Source organism: Marmota monax, unplaced genomic scaffold, assembly GCF_021218885.2.
Source record: "Marmota monax isolate L192 unplaced genomic scaffold, Marmota_monax_Labrador192_F-V1.1 WCK01_AAM20220418_F8-fsc00044, whole genome shotgun sequence".
In the NCBI taxonomy this organism is placed as follows: Eukaryota; Metazoa; Chordata; class Mammalia; order Rodentia; family Sciuridae; genus Marmota; species Marmota monax.
In genome coordinates, this window is record NW_026695198.1 from 4,588,193 (window position 1) to 4,596,264 (window position 8,072).

Here is an 8,072-nt window from a genome sequence, read left to right on the forward strand (position 1 = left end):
ACATTGAGGGTTAAAAGGAATACTTCAATTTAAATGACATTTTTTTTCATTCACATTATTACAAACAATATGTGTTGCTTACAGTTGGAGTTGGTAGTCTGTCAGTTAAAAAAACACATTTCTTTGGTATATTTTTTAAAATCCCAAGTGAATCCTGATACATTCCAAATTAGGAATCTTGAAAACTCAGAACTTCAAAAGAAAACATGACATTTTCAGGTTAGACTCATAGCATTTGGAAAAAAAAAATGTTAGCTAAAACTCAGCTATGCATATCAAAGCAAAGACAGCTCTCCATACACTTGAAATTATCACCACATCAGAAATGTCATGATTGGATTAATGAAACCATAGTTCATAAGTAAACTTTTAAAAATACTATGATGGTTAGTAATATAAGTGTATGGAATCATTTTCAGTAAGCTCATATTTCATCATTTAAGAATTACAACGTATAATACCTTTGGTGCCTCAGTTTGACAAGTATCTAACGATCAACTCTTCACTGTTTGGTATCATCTTGGACCCTCATTAAGGGGTCCGATAAAGAATAGATAGAATTCTTTCCAGAGGCACTCATATTCTATTCCACAGTGGTTGGGAAATAGTTAGAACTCAAATGGTTAAAATTGCTCCTGATGCGTTTTCATCAATATATCTTATATTTCATAAACATATTTTCAGATTTTCCACTTCATAATTGTACAGAAAATCAAAGGCATTGTTTGTTTTAGTAAAAGAACAAAATGTCTAAGCAATGCCCTAAGGAATTAAAATCTTATCAATAGAATTGTATTTACTGAATTTAGCCGACTTTTGGGTGACCCCAACCCTGTACTGATTAGACCAGGAGAGAGGAGAGTGCATCCATACTTCTCTGCCAACTGTCAAACATCATAAAATTTTATAACCTCAGAAACTGCCTTTTGCTTTCTCTCCAGCAGCTTGGGCTTACCCAGCTACCATGACAACAAGAAGAGTTGGATAAAATAAAAGCGATATTCAATAAAGCATAGTACCTCTGAAGATTTTAAGGGTTAACGTTATGAGGACATGGTAAGAACAAAACGACCAGAAATTAGAGAACATCAGAATTTATATTAAGTATGTGTGAAAACTTAATTGTTAATCTAAAATCTCTGTGATGGCACAAATCAGAGTCTTTCCACCCCTGAGCATGTAGCCCCTTCACATCTAGATATATTCTTTTTCTGATGGCTGACGTGAATGAACTATGACCGTAACACAACATTTAATATTATCCAAAAGGGGAATTCAAAAGACAGGCTGACCTTTGGAAATGTCACTGGCTTAGTAACTTTTAAGATGCTTTAATCTCACAGTTTTGTTCACAATGTCTAAGAGCCAAAATACTGAAAACTGTCAGCAGCCTGCCTCTGTCACTAGCATACCTGAAGTTGAAGTGTGTAAGCAGACAGTAATGAGACTCCCTGTCTAAATAAAAATATCTCAGAATCTACCATTAAGATTTGTTAGGCTTTATGATTAAAATGTATGGGTCATGTTTCTTATTATCAGGTACATTGTTGTCTTTCTATTAAATTAAGATTCCTTCAATCTCTTTAGAATATTATGTCAGCAGCAATGCAAAATTGCAAGTTCTTTTCTAGACATCATTAATGAAGTAAAAAAAACAAAGGACAAATTTTCCTCACTCTTTTTCTCTGTTCTCATTGGTACTTCGTTCAATGATGTATTGAACATAGTACATTATAAGATAGAGCAGAGCTTCTCAAAATCTGGTCCCTTGTCCAGGGACTCATAACAAAATGTTATCGTTGGATAGTCAAATCTCAGGCCCCATGGCAAACCAACAATATTAAAAAATTGTGAAGCTTGACAATGTGTGTTTTTACAAGCCACCCAGGCAGGACAAGCAACCATCCAGGCAATTCTGAATTGTGCTCACATTTGGGGACTGCCAGACTAAGCTATCACAAGAGCCTCAGGGCATCCTGACCCTCCAATGCTGACTATCTCCAGGAAAATGCACCTTTGTTGATTATCTCCAGAAGCAAGAGTTCACTAACTCCAAAGTAGCTCATTGAACCTTTGGAGACTTCTTGGAAATATTAGAAAACTTCTTTATCTGAAGCCCCAAATCATTAAAATCTAAGCAAGGAACTAGCAATTACAGTTTTATTTCTAAGGTGCTTAGTATAAAATAATATGTTCTGAATTCTAGTTGAAAATTATTACCAAATTCTTAAATTTGTGAAAAAAAAATTCTCTTTCAAAGTCATTCTCTTATTACTCAAAATTCTTTAAAAAATGTATCAGAAATTCATTGTGTTGATTTACAAGTAAATCTGGATTCTCATCATCAGTACCTATGTGCTTTAGATAACCACCACCCTAGTGCCTGAAAATTGTGAAAGGAGCACAACTTTAAAGATCCCCCTGAAAGGGCTGTTCAGGTAACGTTAATGTACTATACATTTGAATTCTCAATGTATTCACAAAGGCATTGTAAGTGTATGAGATAAAAGGCATGCTAAAATACTCAGTGACCATCATACAATATATACCTGTATTCAAACATTACATTGAACTCTATAAATATGTAAAATTACTATGTTTCAGTAAATAAGCAAATGAACAGAGCTGTTGACTGAATGAGGATTTATCAGTATTGTGTTTAGTTCTTGAGAGTGGCTGGATGCTCTTTCCCAGTTTCTCTATCCTTTCTTGACTTCACTCCCTTACTTTCTCTCTTTTTCATCTAAGTACAGTTATTTTTTATCTTCCACTGCCCCACCAAAAAAAAATCTACTTGCTGATAATGTAAATTTCAAAATCTCTCTTTTGCATTTTAGGGAAATATTAAGTCATTTTTATAAAATCTTATCATTTCCAAGAGTTTTCTTACAGCTATATATCAGTCTGCATTTATGCTTGGTTATTTTGGCTTATTTTCATAATGTTTATATGTCTTTTAAAAATTACAGAGAAATTCTAATGCCTGCTATAGTATGAATGGGTCTTGAAGACATTACACTAAATAAAATTGTGACTGGTCAAACTATATGTGTGTTGACCAGACAAACTCCATTTTACCTGGAGACTCCATTTCATATAAGAAATGTTTCTCCCCTGTGAAAACCCCGTCTATGTAACCCACCTACTGCTAATCACACCCTGTTTGGCAATGCATGAGGGCTAAAAAATGTTTCTGTTATTCTTATACAATGTGATCTTAAGAAGTGGTTTTATAAGTTGTTCTCTTTTTAATTCCCATTTTTCTTGGGCAGTGTACTATACCCTGAACTGGGTCATTCAGACCCACTTTCTCCCTTGCTACGTTTTTCCCCCATATTTTTATTGGTGCATTATAGTTGTACACAATGGGAGGATTCACAGATATTCAAACATAAACACAACGTGACAATGTGATTTGGCCAATATCACTCCCCTGTATTTCCCCTTGCTCCCTTCCCCTGATCCTTTCCTCTACTCTACTGATCTCCCTTGGATTTTCTTGAGGTTCACCCACCAACTTTCTTTTCCATTTTTTTCTTTTTATTTCAATTTATTTATTTATTCTAATTTGTTACAGATGACAGCAGAATGCATTTCAATTCATAGTACACATATGGAGCCCAATTTTTCATTTTTCTGATTGTACACAAAGAGTCACACCATTCATGTCGTCATACACATACTTAGGGTAATGATGTCCACTTCATTCTACCATCTTTCCTATGCCTATGCCACTTTCCTTGCCCTCGCTCTCCTTCGCCCTATCCAAAGTTTCTCCATTCCTCCCATGCTTTCCCCACCCCATTATGGAACAGTGTCCACATATCAGAGAAAACATTAGGACTTTGGATTTGGGGGATTGGCTTACTTCACTTAGCATGATATTTTCCAACTCCATCCATTTACCTGTAAATGGCATGATTTTATTCTCTTTTAATACTGAGTAATATTCCATTGTGTGTGTGTATCACAATTTCTTTATCCATTTATCTATTGTAGGGCATCTAGCTTGGTTTCACAATTTAGCTGTTGTGAATTGTGCTGCTATAAACATTGATATGGCTGTGTCACTGTAGTATGCTGTTTTTAAGTCCTTTGGGTATAAACCAAGGCATAGGATAGCTGGGTCAAATGGTGGTTCCATTCCAAGTTTCCCAAGGTAACTCCATACTGTTTTCCATATTGGGTTGCACCAATTTGCAGTCCCACCAGCAATGTATGAGTGTGTGTGTGTGTGTGTGTGTGTGTTTTCCCTACATACTCTCCAACACTTATTGTTGCTTGTATTCTTAACTACTGTCATTCTAACTGGAGTGAGATGAAATCTTGGAGTAGTTTTTATTTACATTTCTCTAATTCCTAGAGATGTTGAACAGTTTTTCATGTACTTGTTGATCAATTGTATATCACCCTCTGAGGAGAAATGTCTGTTCAGTTCCTTAGCCCATTTATTGATTGGGTTATTTGGGTTTTGTTGTTTGTTTGTTTGTTTTCTTTTCTTTTTTTTCTGGTGTTAAGTTCTTTGAGTTTTTTTGTATATCCTAGAGATTAGTGCTCTATCTGATGGACATGTGGTAAAAAATTTGTTCCCATTCTATAGGCTCTCTATTCACCTCACTGATTGTTTCTTTTGCTGAGAAGAAGCTTTTCAGTTGAATCCCATTTATCGATTCTTTATTTTATTTTTTGTACTATAGGAGTCTTGTTAATAAAGTCGAGGCCTGATTTGACATGATGAATATTTGGGCCTACTTTTTCATCTATTAGGCACAGGGTCTCTGGTCTAATTCCTAGGACCTTTATCTACTTTGTGTTAAGTTTTGTGCATCATGAGAGATAGTGGCTTTAATTTCACTTTGATATATATGGATTTCCAGTTTTCCCAGCATCATTTGTTGAAGAGGATATCTTTTCCCCAATGTATGTTTTTGGCACCTTTGTCTAGTATGAGATAACTATATATATATATATATATATAGGTTTGTCTCTGTGTCCTCTATTCTGTACCATTGGCCTACCAGTCTATTTTGGTGCCAATACCATGCTGTTTTGTTAGTATTGCTCTGTAGTATAGTTTAAGGTCTGGTATAGTGATGCTACCTGATTCACACTTTTTTCTCAAGATTGCTTTAGCTATTCTGGATCTCTTATTTTTCCAGATGAATTTTATGATTGCTTTTTCTATTTCAAAGAGGAATGTTATTGGGATTTTGATTGGGATTGCATTTGGTAATATGGTCATTTTGACTATATTAATTCTGTTTATACAAAAAGATGGGGGATCTTCTTTAATTTCTTTCTTTAGTGTTTTGTACTTTTCATTATAGAGATCTTTTACCTCTTTTATTGATTTTATTTTATTTTTTGAGGCTATTGCATAAGGGATTGTTTTCCTAGGTTATCTTTCAGAGGATTTGTCATTGATATACAGAAATGCCTTTGAACTACGGGTGTTGATTTTATATTCTGCTTCTTTAATTTATTAGTTCTAGAAGTTGCCTGGTATAATTTTTTGGATCATGTTGGTATAGAATCATGTCATCAGCAAATAGTGAAAGTTTTAGTTCTTCTTTTCCTATCCATATCCCTTTAATTTATTTCATTTGTCTAATTGCTCTGGCTAGAGTTTCAAAAACTATGTTAAATAGAAGTGGTGAAAGATGTCTTGTTCCAGTTTTTAGAGGGAATGCTTTCCAATTTTCTCAATGTAGGATGATGTTGGCCTTGGGCATAGATAGCCTTTATGATATTGAGATATGTTCCTATTATTCCTATTTTTTCTAGTGTTTTGAACATGAAGGGATGCTGTATTTTGTTGAATGCTTTTTCTGCATCAGTTGAGATGATCATATGATTCTTATCTTTAAGTCTATTGATGTGATGAATTACATTTATTAATTTTCATAGATTGAACCTATCTTGCATCATTGGGATGAACACCACTTGATCGTTCTGCACTATCTTTTTAATGTGTTTAAAAATGTGGAATGCTTCATGAATTTGTGTGTCATCCTTGCTCAGGGGCCATGCTAATATTCTCTTTATTGTTCCAATTTTAGTATATGTGCTGCTGAAATGAGTTCCTTGCTATGGTTTTGACTAACCAGTAGCTTGCAGTTTTTGACTATAAAAATGTACCCTATCTTCTGCAAATGGTTAAAAGTTGCACAGGTGACTTGCCTGCTGCCCTTCTGACCCATAGCAGCAAATAAAGTGTCACGTCTTGCTTCAGTACTCACCCAGTAATTTATTTCAAACATGCCACAACAAAATAAGGTGGTCACAGAAAGGGCAAATATTGTGTGAGACCACTTGTATGAGGAACTTAGAATAGCCACGTTCATAGAGACACAAGTAGGACAGTGGTTGCTAGAAGACTAAGGAGAAGAAAAGGAAACATTGTTTAATGGGTACAGTTTTTGTGTGAGAATATGGGCAAATACTTTTTCTGTATTACCAGGTCTGAATTGATAGACTATCTACTGCAGAGTTACGTCCCCACCTTTTTTTATCTTATTTTGAAAGAGCATCTGGCTTAGTTGTTGAGTCAGGGCTTGAATTTGCAATCCTCCTGTCTCAGCCGTCCTCCTTGTTGGGACTGTAGGCATGCACAATCAAAGGAGAGATAAAATGTGGTGATTATTACCCAACAAAGTGAATGTGTTTAATGTCAATGGACTATATACTTTTAAAAAGTTAAGATGTGAATTTTTTCTTATTTTAAAAATATTTATCATAATTTAAAAATGTCTACAAAATAAAATATTGTTCACTTATTGAAAGAAAACTCTTGAGAAACGTGCTCAAAATGAACATCAGCTGTGGGGGAGTCTCTGCTTTCAAAGTAGAAAATGGTATCAGATATTTTATACAATTATCCCAAACTGACTAGAATGAATAAAAAGCAAGTCAACATAGCTTCCTTTAAAAGTTTGTGTAACAAATGTTCAGTGGACCTAATAAATCCACAGGGTAAGTGACACCGAAACAGACAAATAGTTTTAGGAATTTATTCTAGATTATAGCTTGTCTTTCACTAAGTGTAAATACTATTATATGAGAAATATTGGGTTTTGATCAAAAGTCTTCTTATGTAGAAGTCAGCTTGTCATCACAGTGACAAAAAAAAAAAACTGGCAAGAAGAACTTAGAGGAGGAAAACTTTATTTGGGGCTCATGATTTCAGAAGTTCAGTCCATGGTCAGCCCACTTCATTGCTCTGGATACAAGTTAAGGCAAAACATGATGGCTAAAGGGTGTTATGGAAGGAAGATGATTTGATTAGCTCATGCAGCTGAGAAGGAGAAGAAGGAGGAGGAGGAGGAGGAGGAGGAGGGGAGAGAGAGAGAGAGAGAGAGAGAGAGAGAGAGAGAGAGAGAGAGAGAGAGAGAGAGAGAGAATATGCTACATAAGGCACCAGAGACAAGATAATATCCTAAAACCATGCCCCCAGTTACCCACCTCCTCCAGCCATGCCTCAGCTGCCCACAGTTATCACCCAATAATCCATTTAAATTATTAACCTATTAAATGGATTAATCAGTTCCTACAATATAATAACACCTTTTGGGGGACATCTCATATCCAAACCATAAGACAATGTGCATTTTTTTTCAGCTGGCACACACACTGTCTCCTAAATGGCCCTATTCCAGTTTGCCCTATTAAGAAAACATACCACCTTGAGTTCCTGCCAAGCCAATGGGTTGTTGCTCACATTAGTCATTGTTTTTAAGCATTTCAATTAGCATTCCTCTTGTCTGTTGTATTACTAAGAAAAATTTTTTTTAAAAAAAACTGAAATAATGAAGTTTGGAAAAAATTAACTTATATGGAAAGCTTGAGGATAAATAATTGTTTCACTGCTTGGCAAAGAATACAAATCAGTATGAAAGGCAAAAATGTTCTAAAAATAAAAATATATAAAAATTTAAACAGATGATTAAATTTAGAACTTTTTAAAAATCCAAGAATGAGTTGGGCCCCTTAGAAGGCAGGTAGCCAACAAACTGACAAGTCTGCTCAGAGACTGGCATTTGGCATATCACTCCCTTTGCATGAGTTATTTTTTT

At 34.9% G+C, this 8,072-nt stretch overlaps 1 non-coding gene across 1 annotated transcript; it reads right to left on the minus strand.

Moving 5' to 3' along the window:
* Window positions 1-5,976: 5,976 nt before the first annotated feature.
* LOC124082185 (U6 spliceosomal RNA) lies at window positions 5,977-6,083 on the minus strand. Its single transcript, XR_006848295.1, has one exon. It is a non-coding gene; the product is annotated as a U6 spliceosomal RNA (small nuclear RNA).
* Between the last annotated feature and the right edge of the window lie 1,989 nt (window positions 6,084-8,072).